Below are 15,968 nucleotides of genomic sequence, written 5' to 3' on the forward strand. Positions count from 1 at the left end.
CAAGTTCTACTTGTGTTTTTTTTTCTGATCTTGTTTTTCAACTTCTGCCTGAGAGTGAGATCATCCCATATTCATCCTTCCATTTCTGACTTATTTCACTTAACATGACTTTTTCAAGGTCCATGGGATCCTTACACTGGTCCTTGCGCTTTGCACCACCTGCGCTTATCCCGCTGCGCTATTGCCTGACTCCCTCTCTGTCTTTCTTAAAGACCTCTTTGGCCTCCTTGTGGTCAGTGATGCACCGGAGAGAGAGTAAAGCAGCAACAAAGGTTTTTATCAAGTTTATTGGGATGAACATATCAAGAAACAGGCGCCAAGAGAAGCGTAGACAGTAAAGAGAAGCCATCGGCCTAAAGCTGAGGCAGAGAAAGGCCTGTGGCAAGGAGAGAACCATGGGCTCTCTGCTGGGCATCACTGCTTTTCAATGAAAACTGGGTCCCTGGGAAAGTAGGTGGCATGTATTGGTGGTTACCCCTGATGTCAGCAGCAAAATTCTATTCAGTGCCCAGGTGTCTGGATGCCTTATCTTTTGATATTCAGAATAACTGAGTTCTTGCACTTGTAAATGCCTTAAGCCTAGGGCTTTTCTATCTGTGGCTGTGGAGACACAGCAGACTGTCTCCCAGGTGATCTATTCGCAGGCCCTACCTGTGTGTCTTGGGTGACACCATGACCCTAAGATCTTTTGATTCTGCAAACGACTGTGAAATTGCTAACAATGAAATGTTCTTGAAGATTTTTCTCTTTGTCAGCCTGGCAAAAGGCCTTGTTTATTATTTTATGGCATAGCACTTCTTTCTTTTTCTTTCTATATATAGACACAGAGAGAGAATAAAAGAGTAAAAAGAGACTTTCAATGAGGTGGGGGTTAGGCTTGAACCTGGGCTGTGTACAGGGAACAGTCAGTAGCACAGTACCCAAGTGAGGTGTTTCAATGGTCAAAACCCCTCATCTTCCATTCATTTCCTACCCACTTCCCATCCTGTTCGCTTTTGTTAAAAATGGTATAAGAGCAGGGCCAGGTGGTGGCGCACCTCGTTGAGCGCATATGTTACAATGCACAAGGACCCAGGTTCGAGCCCGCAGCCCCCACCTGCAGGGGGAAAGCCTTGCAAGTGGTGAAGCAGTGCTGCAGGTGTCTCTCTGTCTCCCTCTCTATCACCCCCTTCCCTCTTGACTTCTAGCTCTGTCCAATAAATAAAGATTAAAAAATTATTTTAAAAAATGGTATAAAGGCCCGAGTCCAACTGCATCTTTGTCTCCCTGCTTTTCTGTAAATGCCTTACATGTAAATTACAAAAGTTGTGTTTTTTTCCTATTTTTTTAAATTTTATTTTTTTTATTTATTCCCTTTTGTTGCCCTCGTTGTTTTATTGTTGTAGTTATTATTGTTGTTGTCGTTGTTGGATAGGACAGAGAGAAATGGAAAGAGGAGGGGAAGATAGAGAGGAGGAGAGAAAGATAGACACCTGCAGACCTGCTTCACCGCCTGTGAAGCGACTCCCCTGCAGGTGGGGAGCCGGGGTTCGAACCGAGATCCTACTGCCGGTCCTTGTGCGTTGCGCCACCTGCGCTTAACCCACTGCGCTACAGCCTGACTCCCAAGTTGTGTGTGTTTTTTAAAAAACCAAAACAAACAAACGAAAACCTTTGTGTGTGCATATTTTTCTAAGAAGATAGATTTCTTTTTTAAAAAAAAGAATTTATTTATTTATTTACTTATCTATTTATTCATGAGAAAGATAAGAGGACAGAAAGAACCAGCCATCACTCTGGTACATGTGCTCCTGGGGATCGAACTCGGGACCTCATGGTTGAGAATCCGATGCTTTATGTACTGCACCACCTCTTGGACCACAAAAGTTGTGTGTCTTTTTTTTCTTGTTTTCATTATTGCTGAGATTTGACCATTGTAAGTGGACTTTTTCAGCTGGGAGGGCAGAGACAAAGATAGAAGGAGACAGAGGCAGAACTAAAGCTTCGTTCAGCACAGTGAGAGCCTGGCTTGAACCTGGGTCGTGTGCATGACGCAGCAGACACTCTCCCAGGTGATGTGTTTTGCAGGCCCAAGCTTTGTCACGGCTGAAACCATAACCTTGAAATCTTTTTTTTTTTTTCACCAGACCATTATTCAGCTCTGGCTTATGTTGGTGTGTGGGGTTGAACCTGGGGCTTTGGAGCCTCAGCTATGAGAGTCTCTTTGCATAACCATTATGCTATCTACCCTTCACCCCTGAGATCTTTTAATTCTGCAAACCACTGTGAAATCACTAACAGTGAAATGTACTTGAAAACAAAAAGTGTGTCTTTCCTCCTGTCACTCTGTCTTGTATTAGTTTAATTAACATGAAATTTAAGAGTGTAAAGAAAAACTTTACTTCCTAACAGTGTATATCATCATCTCATTGAATTCCCCTTTCTTTCTTTCTTTTTTTTAATCTTTATTTATTTACTGGATAGAGACAGCCAGAAATCAAGAATGGAGAGGAAGAAAGAGTGGTCCAGGAAGTGGTACAGTGGATAAAGCATTAGACTCTCAAGTGTGAGGTCCTGAGTTCATTTCCTGGCAGTACATGTACCAGAGTGATGTCTGGTTCTCTCTCTCTCTCCTATCTTGTTCATGAATAAATAAATAAAACTGAGAGGGGGCCAGGTGGTGGCGCACCTGGTTAAGCACATACATTACAGTGCGCAAAGTCCAGGGTTCAAGCCCCTGGTCCCCACCTGCAGGGGGGGGAAGCTTCATGAGTGGTGCAGCGAGGCTGCAGGTATCTCTCTCTCTCTCTCTCTTCCCCTCTCTATTTCCCTCTCCTCTCGATTTTTCTGTGTCAAATAAATAAACAAAAATAATTTTTTAAAAAATTGAGAGAGAAAAATCTGCAGCACTGCTTCACCACTTGCAAAGGTTTCCCCCTGCAGGTGGGGACCAGGGACTCGAGCTCCAGCCCTTGTGCATAGTAGCATGTTGGCCCCTCCCGTTGAATTCTCTCGCTTCTTATTAAGGAAGGTATTACCGACTGCTGCTATCACACTATATCCAATAGCCAACAGATGTTAAGGAGCTAGTCCAAGGCCATGGAGCTAATAAAGGGAAGATCTGAAATTTGGACGTATGCCTACATGACTACACAACCTGAAATCTAACAAGTACTATCTAATCCCGATATAATGGAAAGACAGGCTAACAGAGCCAGCAGACAGGAACAGAGACGACAATCAATTATCTATCACACCAAAGAGAAAGGCCTCAGAAGGGACTAGGCCAAGAGCAACTTGATCTAAGACTTACAGCCTTGACAGCAATGAGGAAAAAGACACTGCTGTTGTTAAAACCACCCATCAGTGGCACTTGGCAATGCCAACCTTATCGAACCAGTACACAGAAGCAACTAAAGGGGCCAGGTGGCCCCCTGGTTGAGCGTGTTACAGTGCTCAAGGACCCAGGCTCGCGCCTCTAGTCCCCATCTGCAGGGGGACTCTGTCTCTCTCTCTGTATCTTCCCCTTCTCAATTTCTGGCTGTCTCTATCCAATAAATAAAAAAAGATAAAACATTTTAAAATTCCTATTATGTCCTAGGCACTGTTTTTTGTTTGTTTGTTTTTTCCTTTTAAATTGCAGTGATTAACGCCCTCCAGTCATGAGCCCTTACTTCAACCACATCTTTTTAAATTCTATAGTTCCGGGAAAAGAAAGCAGTTAAATCCTTTCCATTCCATTTTCATTGTTTTAAATGCAAAACAAACGCCTACGCAGTCAGGTGGGTGCACTTAATTTAGGCGTGTACCAGGGTAACTGAGTGGTCAGTGGCTCTAAATTGAAAGAGGTGCATTTAGAGCAGGGCCTTACCTAGGCCTTTCTTTTGGGCAGGTGAAAACGTGAGATCGCGGGGCTGCCTAAGACGTGTAAAGTTATCCCATTCGCACCACGCACCCCAACTCAGAGCCTTGAGGGGGTCACGGAAGGAGGCCCAAAGGAGAGTCCTCTTTAACTGATATGGTGAAGATTTAAAGTTAAGCCAAAAAATAGTTACAAAAAAAAAAAAAAAAAAGAAGCCCCAGGCCAGCAGGGGGTGGCGCATCTGGTTGAGTGCACAAGTTAGCAGGTTCAAGCCTGCACAGGGGGAAGCTTCAGAAGCGGTGAAGCAGTGCTGCTGGTGTTTTTCTTTCTCCCTCTTCTCTCTCCGTCTCCCATCTCAATTTCTCTCTGTACTATTACATATAAGAAACAAATAAAGGGAGTGGGGCGGTAGTGCAAGTTGAGCGCACGCGGCGCAAAGCGCATTACAGGCATGAGGATCCCGGTTCGAGACCCCGGCTCCGCACCTGCAAGGGAATCGCTTCATAAGCGATAAAGCAGGTCTACAGGTGTCTCTCGTTCTCTCTCCCTCTCTGTCTTCCCCTCCTCTCTCCATCTCTCTCTGTCCTATCCAACAACAGCGACATCAATAACAACAACAATAAAAAAAAAAAAAGGGCAAGAAACAAAAATAAATAAATGAAGAGGAGCCCCACAAGTTGCAGTCCAGGTTTTTGTGTGTGCATGGGAAGTGAGTGGGAGGACACAGGGCAGTTGTGGTAGGGACTAATGTCATTCACCTGTAAGGACCCAGATTTCTAATGAAATCTTCCCGGAGTTGTTTGCTGAGTAAGAGCACACGAGCCGCACCTCTCAGGTGAGCAGACTCCCTCGCTCCGCGTGCTCCGGCCCCTCCTGCAGCTCCAGGCTTCACATGTTCCCTGTTGGCGGCAGGTGAGCCTGTGCATGGCCTGCCCCTGCCCTTACTGTAATGTTGGGAGCGTCTGTGAGCTTGTCTCTACAGCGTCTCTTTCTCAGCCTGCTGGGTGAAGAAAGATCCCACTCCCCACCACCCCCTCAGAGTATGTTTCCTTTCTTCCTTTTGACCCAAGAGTACTTACTTTCTTTTTTTTTTTTAAAGCCGATTTTATTTCTATTTTTTATTCTTGCATTTGAAGTATCATTCCTCGATGACATCTTTGGTCTGAGATTCTTTGCCATAGTCCTTCACGACTACACAGCTGCAACCAAACCAACGAGGTTTGCCCTCTCCATCAGCTTCACAGAGGCCTACCCATTCTCCAAGCTTCTTGTCATCAACCTGAACTAGGCTGCTCTGGTGTTCAGCACAGAGGGCCTCTACCAACCACACATCGGCTCATTCCAGTCGGATGCAAGCACACAAAGGTGGGCTTGGCGCTTGTCTAAGGCTTTGGCAGCTTCGCGAAGGCGCCTGCTGGGCGGTCTCCAGCACCTCTTGGAGAGCGGTATTCGCGTCCATTACACCTGCAGCTGCAATGCCTTCCTCCCTCCCTCGGCCTTGGCGGTGGGTTAAGGGTGGAGCTGAATCCTGAATACACCTGAGCCTCCGCCTCCACCTCCGCGCATCCTGGAGGCCGGCGGTAGGGAAAGAGACAACTTTCCTTTTTAGAAAATACTTTATTTTTGTTTTGTGTGTTTTATTTATGGCCTCATGAACCGAGTCCTGGCTGCTGGTAACAATTTTTGGAGCTACCGGGAATAGTTTTGGGAACTGTTGATTAACAATAGTTTATTATGAATTCCCTTTTTATTTATCAGAGCACTGTACAGCTCTGGCTTATGGTGGTGGCAGTTGGGGTGGGGGGTGGGAGATTGAATCTGGAACTTTGGAGCCTCCGGCACGAGTTTCTTTGGGTGACTATTATGCTCTCAACCCCTGCCCATGAATTACCCTTTAATCTAGTGCAAAAAATAATGCTAATGAAACTCATTTCCCCTTCACTCAGTTCACCCCTGTGGCTCTGCAGTGAGAACCTCCATCACAATTTTGGAGGAATTGCAGGACCTGTTGGTTCAGCTCCGTGTCTTCCTTCTTGGAGAAAGCCTTCTAGCACAGCACAGAGCCTGTCTTCTCCATTCTCCATTCCCATCCTCGCCTTGTCTGCAGAGGCCTGTCCCACCTAGCTAGTATCTGACTAGGGACAAGTCTGTCTAATTTCAGTCCACTAGACCTAAGCCTGCTCCCAAGCAGTAATTGAGGGAAGTGACCCTTGTTCAAACTTGATTTCCTCAACTTGTTTAGAACCCCAGTGAGGAAGAAGAGAGCGGCTTCTACCTCAACTAATCCACCATTTCTTTCAGAACTGGACTTCAATGTCTCTTGGCCAATAAATAAGGCTTTTTTGTTTGTTTGTTTGTTTTGGTGCTGGGGCCTTTCATATTTCACCATGTCCGACTGCTTTTTCATTCAGATACAGAGACAATAAGAGGGGTAGAGAGGGCAGGAGTGGAGGGGTAGGTAGCATAATGGTTACATGCAAAGAGACTCTCATGCTTTGAGGCTCCAAAGTCCCAGGTTCAATCCCCCACACCACCGTAAGCCAGAGCTGATCAGTGCTATGGTAAAAAGAAAAAAAGGGGGGGGGGCAAGAGAATATTAAAAGGAAAAAAAAAAGGCAAGAGAGACACTAGGACACTAGACCAGCAGGAGATTGTTTTAAGGATTAAATCAGAACATATATAGGCACCTGAGAAACTTGCTGGGCACCTATAAGACCAATATAAGCATTTGCTACCATTAAGAGTGGTGTTCTTAAGAGTCTATGAGGGGCCCAGGCGGTGGTGCACCTGGTTGAGTGCTCACATTACAGTGCACGAGGACCCAGGTTCAAGCCCCAGGTCCCTACCTGCAGGGGGAAAGCTTCACAAGTGGTAACACAGGGCTGCAGGTGTCTGTCTGTCTGTCTCCCTCTTTAATTCCCCCTTCTTCTCAATTTCTCTCAGTCTCTATCCAATTAGTAAATAAATAATTAAAAAAAAAAAAAGAGCCTATGAGTGGATTCTAGGCAGTGTTATTTTGTAAAATGCCCTGGATGATTCGAATGTGCATCTGAGCCAGAGAATCAAAGGCAAATGGCATTAGAGTGAGGTCTATAAAACAGGGCAACAAATGATTTTATGTGTTTTTTAATCTTTTTTATTTATATGTTTATTTATGAGAAAGAAAGAACCAGACATCACTCTGGTACATGTGCTACTGGGAGTCAAACTCAGGACCTCATGCTTGAGAGCCCAGTGCTTTATCCACTGCGCCACCTCTCAGGCCACTTATGTTTTTTAAAAGAGAGCTCAGGGTCCCAGGGAGATAGCTCAGCTTCAGAGCATCAAACTTGCATACCTCATGCCCCAGAGACCCACCGGCTTCAGTACCAGTGCCTTCATATGTCAGAGCTGAGTGGTATTCCGGTCTCTCTCATGAAAATGTCTAACTAAATAAATGTTTAAACGAATGTTAAATATTTACTATGTGAGAATGATAGAGGAAAGACAGAAGGGAGTGATCAGAGCACTGTCCAGTACTGGTATATGTAATACATATATGTGATACATGTGATACATATATGTGATACATGCTAGAGCCCTAACAGGCAGAGCTGTCTCCCCTGCTCTAAATGAAAATAAATAATTGGCCAGGCAGTGGCATACCGAGTTGACCACACACATTATCCGCAGAAAGACACGGGTTTGAGCCCTCACTCCCCACCTACGGGAAGAAACTTCCTGAGTGGTGAAGCAGGTCCGCAGGTGTCTCTCTTTCCCTCTCCCTTTATGTCCCCCTTCAATTTCTCTCTGTCCTATTTAAGAACAAGACAGACAAAGGGAAAAAAAATAAAGGAAGGAAGGAAGAAAGAAAGAAAGAGAGAAAGAAAAGGGGGTGTGTGGCCAGGAGTAGTGAATTGCTACTGCAGGCACCAAACCCCAGTGATAAACCAGGTGGCAAATAAAATTTAAACTTACGGGGAAAAAGAGAGAGATGTCTGGGTTCCCGAGTTTGTTCCCTGGCATCGCATCTACTGCAGTGCTGCTCTGGTATCTAGCGTGCATGCTTGCTCTAGAATGATTAAATCATTTAAAAAAAAAAATATTATCTTTATTTATTTACTGGATAGAGACATCCAGAAATTGAAAGGGAAGGAGGTGGTTGAAGGGAGAGAGACAGAGAGACACCTGCAGCCCTGCTTCATCACTCGCAAAGCTTTCCCCCTGCAGGTGGGGAGTGGGGGCTTGAACCTGGGTCCTTATGCACTATAATGTGGGCTCAACCCGGTGCGCCACCACCCGGCCCCTTAAAATAATTAAATCTTTTAAAAACGAGAGCGAGAAATCAGGGATCGACTGTCACTGTCACTTACCAGTAGGATGAGACTTGATAATCTCCCTAAGCCACAGTCCTATCCTTGGAAGTAAGGTTACTATCAGCATATGGCTCACAGAGGAATAATGAGAACCAGCAAATCTGAACAATAATATGTGTTCAACGGTTACAATTTGTAATGTGTTGATGAGCTGCACCAGGGCTGGGCAGTGAACATGTTGCCATACTCAGGGATGCAAGTTCAAGCCCCTGGTTTCCATCTGCAGGGGGAAAGTTTCCCAGGGGGTGAGACAGTGCTGCAGGTAGGGGTCTTTCTGTCTCCCTCTTTATCTTCCCCTCCCCTCTCAATTTCTCTATTACAAAATTTTGTTTAAAGACAGAAAAAAAATAGAGAAGAAAAGGAAATAGAAAAGGTGCATAACAGACTAAGATGGTCCGTGTCTCCCCGCCTGTATTCATCTGTCTGTGGGAAGAGTTTGTCCCACCTCTTCACCATTTATTCAAATAAAAAAAACAGCCACTAAGACTTTGATGGCGGGAGGGGGGAGTAGTCCGCATACAAGAGGCTGTTGGAGAGGTTGTCTGTACTCAGTGCAGTCACCAGCTACGTACATTCATGTGCTGGCAGTTGACAGCAGACCTTTTCAAATTGAAGTGATATTTAAAAGGGAGACTATTCAGATTGGCTAAGCAAATAATTGAAGGCTATTCAAAGAGCTCCATGCTCAAGTCTGGAAGGGTTTTCTGTTATCTTATTTGTACTCTCCATCTCATCAAATAATCCTTCCATTTGCCTGAAGCACAGCTCTAAGTCATTTGTGTTCATTATCTATGGACTCTAAATTTGGGACATTTAATTTGAGATACTATGTTCTTTCTTTCTTTCTCTCTTTCTTTTTTAAATTGATTATTGAGAAAGACAGGAGGAGAGAGAAAGAACCAGACATCACTCTGGTATGTGTGCAGCTGGGGACTGAACTCAGGACCTCATGCTTGAGAGTTTTATGCTTTATCCACTGAGCCACCTCCCAGACCACAGATACTATGTTCTTTAAAAAAGAAAATTGGGGAGTCGAGCGGTAGCACAGTGGGTTAAGCACACATGGCACAAAGCACAAGGACCGGCATAAGGATCCCAGTTCGAACCCTCCAGCTCCCCACCTGCAGGGGAGTTGCTTCACAGGCAGTGAAGCAGGTCTGCAAGTGTCTATCTTTATCTTCCCCTCTGTCTTCCCCTCCTCTCTCCATTTCTCTCTGTCCTATCCAATAATGACAACAATAATAATAACTACAACAATAAAACAACAAGGGCAACAAAAGGGAATAAATAAATATTAAAAAAAAAAAAAGATAATTGTGGTCCGGGAAATGGCACAGTGGATAAAGCATTGGACTCTCAAGCATGAAGTCCTGAGTTCAATCCCTGGCAAACACACGTACCAGAGTGATGATTGGTTCTTTCTCTCTCCTCCTATCTTTCTCATGAATAAATAAATTCTTAAAAAAAAAAAAGACCATTAGTTTTCCCCAAGATCCTAATTTGCCATTGATAACAATTACAGTCAGTGAGCCTTTAAGAGACAGATGGTAAAGGATGAATTATTGATCAATCCATAAACAAGTTCAAAAATAAAATACATTTGGCAAATTGGTTTTTGATCATTTCCGAATTTCTCCTCTGCCAACCTTACAGATGTGGAACAATAAGGAAACTGCCAAACACAGGCAGGTCCGACAGGGATGATCAGAGGCCCTATTTTATTTTTAAGCTTCTACTATTTCCAATACTAATATTTCCCTTTATGGCTTTCTTTTCCCATGAACTCTTGTTTTGAAAAACTGAGCATACCAAACTGCCTTTACCAATATTTAATTTATTTCCCCATTTTTTATTAATCAAAGTCATCTATTAACTGTCAACCAGAACATCTGGGCAGTGAGGCAAGCTGTGTTGCTCTACTGAATCTCTACAGTTCTAGGTAAATGGAAGAAAATACTCGAACCGAAATCATCTTGGACCTGAAGAGAGACCTCGCACTTTTGCCCCGTCTCAAGAACAGGCATGAAACCCCTAGTATTGGAGGCCAGTGAAACAGCTCACTTGCATGGTGTGAGGCTTTGCCACCTGCACCCGGGTTCAAGAACCCTCCCCCCACTGCCACCCCCACCCAGCATAGAAGGAAGTTCCGGTGCTGTGGTCTCTCTCTCTCTCTGTCTTGAATAAACAAACAAACAAGAAACCCTGACATTTAGGATCTTTTTTCATCTTTGGTTCCAGCCCCTGGTGGATAGAACAGCCAGCACTCGACCAAATCCGCCTACGTCCTGCTCGTGAAACCTGCCCACTAGTGTGCTGGGTTTCACGGCAACTGTGGTTACAGGGGCACTTCAGATTGCTAGTCTGAGACAAAGAGATCATGCTGGATTATCCAGCTGGCCCCCAGGCGATGACAAGTCCTCGAATGTGGAAAGCAGTAGTCAGTGTCAGGTGACTAAGACATAATCAAGTAGGCAAAAGATCTGAGGAAACAAATTCTCCAAAGACTTTTAGATGGCCCACAGACATATATATTAAAAAAAAAAAAAAGTCCCACAACACTTATCACTAGAGAAGTGCAACTTCAACCCAGTTTAATAAGCTCCTCACACCAGTGAGAATGGCCAACATCAACAAAACAGGAAACAAGGGTTGGTGGGAATGTAAACTGGTGCAGTCCCTGTGGATATACGTTGAAGAAGTTTCTGATCCCAGATTTCTTATTGTTAAAAACTTTATTGATAGGGGGCCGGGCAGTAGTGCAGCGGGTTAAGTGCACGTGGCACGAAGCGCCAGGACCGGAGTAAGGATCCGAGTTCGAGCCCCTGGCTCCCTACCTGCAGGGAGTCACTTCACAAGAGGTGAAACAGGTCTGCAGGTGTCTTATCTTTCTCTCCCCCTCTCTGTCTTCCCCTCCTTTCTCCATTTCTCTCTGTCCTATCCAACAACGACAGCAACAATAATGACAACAATAAACAAGGGCAACAAAAGGGGGAAAAAATAGCCTCCAGGAGCACTGGATTCATAGTGCAGGCACCGAGCCCCAGCAGTAACCCTGGAGGCAAAAAAAAAAACAACCAAAAAACCAAAAACCTCTATGGATGTTACCTAAAGCCTCCATGTTTACAAAACCTGTCTGGCTGATTGTAAACAGGTGACCAGGAAGGAAGGAAGGTATCAGGCCTCCTTGCTGTCACTGCTGCAGGTGCTGCTGCTGCCCTGAAGGCAGAAGTGTGAAGAGCGTCAGAGTTATGATGGCAGCCCACCCACAGGCCTGGAGATCATGCAAAATGCGGATCTGTAACTCCAGCTCCGGTTCCTTCCCTGAAGGGTATGGTATGGGGTTGTGCATAGCAGAGTGACCTGCGTATTTCTTGAAGTGTCCAAGAATTACACCTGCCTGAAGACATTCAAAGATTATTGTCATCAAGGTTTAACACATTCTTTTTTAAAAAAAAATATTTATTCCCTTTTGTTGCTCTTGTTGGTGTTATTGATGTTGTTGTTGTTGGATAGAACAGAGAGAATGGAGAGAGGAGGGGAAGACAGTGAGAGGGAGAGAAAGACACCTGCAGACCTGCTTCACTGCCTGTGAAGGGACTCCCCTGCAGGTGGGGAGCCCGGGGCTCAAACCCGGATCCTTACTTGGGTTCTTGCGCTTTGTGCCACGTGCGCTTAACCCGCTGCGCCACCGCCCGACTCCCGGTTTAACACATTCTTGATCTCTCCCGCACCTTGTAAGTCATTTGTGCTTTGACAATTGCTCTGGAGTTGTTTTACCTAAAAGCATCTTGGATCTTCCTGTTCCTTTTGATGTGATGTGATTGTATCAATAAATACTCTGTCCAGACGACCCCATCAATGTGCCCTGGAGCTCCGCTTCCCCAGAGACACACCCTACTAGGGAAAGACAGAGGCAGACTGGGAGTATGGACCGACCGACCAGTCAACGCCCATGTTCAGCGGGGAAGCAATTACAGAAGCCAGACCTTCCACCTTCTGCAACCCACAACGACCCTGGGTCCATGCTCCCAGAGGGATAGAGAATGGGAAAGCTATCAGGGGAGGGGGTGGGATATGGAGATCGGGTTATGGGAATTGTACGGAATTGTACCCCTCTTATTCTATGGTTTTGTTAATGTTTCCTTTCTTAAATAAAAATAAAATAAAAATACTCTGTCCAGAGGTCTGATGAGGGCACTCCTGACATTCTCCCATTTAAGGTATTAGGTTCTGTCCCTCTAGACTCTTCAGATACAACTATGAAGTGACTGAAGTTTATTTTCTCTCAATCCCAGGACACTCTAGGATCTCAGGGTCCTGGCACAGGGCGAAGAATTCTTCTGCCCAAGTAGAAGCCATAGACATATTCACCTCTACACTAACAGCTGCATTATTCACATAGCTAAAGTAAGGAATCAACTTAAATGCCCACTGACAGGTGACTGGATAAATAAGTTATGGGATATCTATTCATTTATCTACAACCATGCTGTTGAGAGACCTTTTTAAAAAGGACCTTTTTACTTTCTGTCTCTATCTTTCTCTCATGCCCTAAAATGTGAATGTTCTCAACTTTTCCCGAATAAAAGTTTAAAGTATAAACTGAATAATCATGAATAAACTGAATAATCATGCTCTCTCCTCAATTCTTACATGACGGTCAGGCCGAGAGCGAGGGTCTTTCTTTTAAAACCCAAGCCCTGCCTCCACCTTTCCAAGTCTCACCTGGAACCACTCCTATTTTCTGGGTGGTACCTTGTCTTTCAACAATATTATGCAATGGAATACTACTCTTAACTTTTTTTTTTCCTTTGATTTTAAAGTATTTTTTTGTGGTTTTTTTTTTTTTTTTTTTTGCCTCCAGGTTTATTACTGGGGCTCCCTGCCTGCACTACAAGTCCACTGCTCCTGGAGACCACTTTTTTTTTTCACCTTTGTTGCCCTTGTTGTTTTATTGTTGTTGTGGGTGGTTGTTGTTATTGATGTCATTGTTGGCTAGGACAGAGAGAAATGGAGAGAGGAGGGGAAGACAGAGGGAGAGAGAAAGACAGACACCTGCAGACCTGCCTCACCGCCTGTGAAGCGACTCCCCTGTAGGTGGGGGAGCCGGGGGCTCGAACCGGGGGCTCGAATGGGGATCCTCACGCTGGTCCTTGCACTTGGCGCCATGTGCGCTTTACCCACTGCGCTGCCCGGCTCCCTTAAAGTATTTTTTGGTCAGTGATTTATTTACAAGGGCAGTTTCACACCTCACCTACTGCCTAAGTTCTGCGCCCCGCCTCTCAACTATAACGGCGGAGCTCTCACAGATTCTTAGGGGCAGTTTGCTTCTTCTTTGACCTGTTTTCCTTTTGCAAGTGAATGTAGTTTTTCCCCACCCTGTATTTTCTCTCCTTTCCTTTCTCTCTTTTGACTTTATTTATTATTGGACAGAGACAGAAATTGAGAGGAGGGGAGATAAAGAGGGAGGGAGAGACAAAGAGACACCTACAGTCCTGCTTCACCACTTGTGAAGCTTTCCCCCTGCAGGTGGGGGACCAGGGGCTTGAACCTGGCTACTTTGCACACTGTAATGTGTGTGCTTCAACAGGTGTGCCACCGCCGGCCCACCTTTCTTTCTTTCTTTCCTTCTTCCTTTCTTAGCGGTGCTTTAACAGCAGCTTACAATATTGTAAAATTACAGGAATGTAGCTCTACACCACATCCACCACAAAGCTCTGTATCTCCCCCACCCAAACAGATTTATGTTAAATTTGATATTACAGTCACTATATGTGGAGAGCCATGTGCCGCGCCCCAAGATGGCACCAGCCTCCTCTACCCTCCAGACCACAGGGAGAAGTAAACGACTCCATAAATGGTCTGAGACTGAGAGAGCGCTTGCTTCCGCGATCATGTGCCTATGAGCAGCTGCCACGTGTGCCCTTGGGATTGGCTGACCCATGAGTATATAAGTTGGAGGTTAGGTTATAGCGGGGCTTTTTGCTGTTCAAGGTTCCCGAATAAACTGCTTGAAGAAGAACTCGGCGTTGCGTGATCCTTGCAGGCAAGGGTGGATGCGACAACTATACATTCATACATCTGCATATGTCAATATATAGCAAATATCACATTTACTATGTTGAATGTTAAATCACACTCAAACTGGGTTAGTAATTCCTAGAAGGTGGTGTATATAGGGGTAGGTAAGGTCATCGAATAAACCTAGAACAGATTTTTATTAAATGCATACTTTACAGCGTTGTGTCCGTCTTCATAAATACTAACTCGGGGCAGGGGTAGATAGCATAATGGTCATGCAGAGACTCGTGCTTCGGTGAAGTTTTGGCTCCTGACATTTTATATGCCACAGCCATACTCTGGCCACTCTCTCATTAAAGAAATCCTTTGAAAAGGAACTCGGGGAGGGCTGCAGGGCACTGGAGCAGCTGGTGAAGCACGCAAGCACACTTTGCCTTGCCCAAGGACCTAGTTCAAGTACTGCAGGTGTCTGTCTGTCTCTCTCCTTATCTTCTCCCTCCCCCTTTCAATTTCTCTGTCTTTTCAAATAAAGGGGGGAGAAAGGGGTAGGGGACACAAAATGGTCGCTAGAAGTAGTGAACTCACTCTCCACTTAAAACCCCCAGCAATACCTCCGGTCAAAAAAAAAAACAACAAATAACTTGGGGCTTTGCAGTGGCACACTTGGTTAGGCACACACATTACCATGTGCAAGAAGCTGGGTTCAAACCCCCACTTTCCACCACAGGAGGGAAGCTTCACAAGGGATGAGACAGCATCGCAGGTATCTCTCTCTCCTCTCTGCCTTCTCTCTGTAAATCTCTCTCTGTCCTAGCAAATAAGAAAACAGGTAAAAATTAACTCAGTGTATTGTCCACAACCATCCTGAGGTAGGTGAATTTATAATTTGGTTCTATTGTAAAGCTGGGGTAGTTTCGCATTCCGATGGAAAGGGGAGAGGAATATAGTACCAGAACTTTCCATGGTACCAGGGACTTTCTGTGTGGTGCTGGGACTCAAGCCTTGGTTTCTCGCAAGGGAAGGCATGAACTCTGCTCAGTGAGCTGTCCTTTCTAGCCATCTGTCCCAATTTTAAAGCTGAGATACGACTTTTTTTCCCCCACTCTGGTAGTGGCTTTAATCAATGTGTGGAAGGGATTATAAGTGGTGGAGCGTGTATTCTAGTTCAAGGGGTGAAGAAAGTGGCAGCCCCTGAAGCCGCTGCTAAGTGGGGCAAGCACAACTGTGGAAATAAGAGAACTTGACGGATAGTCAGGCATTTGTTGAGTGTACACCCCGAGGCACACCAGCTGCTCCTTGAGCTGTTACTCGGGCCCCTAGGACAACACTGAAATAGATTAAAGTTCTTAGAGCATCAAGCTGTTTGAGCATTTCTTCAAACCCGCTACCACTAAAACTCAACTGATAGTTTTCTTAGAGATGAGGGTTGAATTCTCAGCAGGAACACATTTGAACAAGTGTCCATTATGAGGGACCAGAGCACAGCAGTATCATCAATGACGTTCATGTTCCACCTCTTCATGCAAAAACTATTATCCAGAGCTGGGGAGATCTGCATAATGGTTATGCAAAAGGCTCTCATCTCTGAAGCTCCAAGGTCCCAGGTTCAATCCCCAGCACAACCATAAACCAGAGCTGAGCAGAGCTTTTGTCTTTCTCTGTATCTCTCTCATTAAAATAAAAAGTTAAAAAAAAGGGGGGGGGAATATTACCCAGTACTTACTAGATGCTAGATGTTGCTTCAGATCTGA

General features: G+C 45.0%; 1 pseudogene; it reads right to left on the reverse strand.

Annotated features, from left to right (window-relative positions):
* Nucleotides 1-3,545: 3,545 nt before the first annotated feature.
* On the reverse strand, nucleotides 3,546-7,885 carry LOC132539226 (small ribosomal subunit protein eS12-like; annotated as a pseudogene).
* Nucleotides 7,886-15,968: the final 8,083 nt, after the last annotated feature.

Source organism: Erinaceus europaeus, chromosome 7, assembly GCF_950295315.1.
Source record: "Erinaceus europaeus chromosome 7, mEriEur2.1, whole genome shotgun sequence".
NCBI classification, from domain to species: Eukaryota; Metazoa; Chordata; class Mammalia; order Eulipotyphla; family Erinaceidae; genus Erinaceus; species Erinaceus europaeus.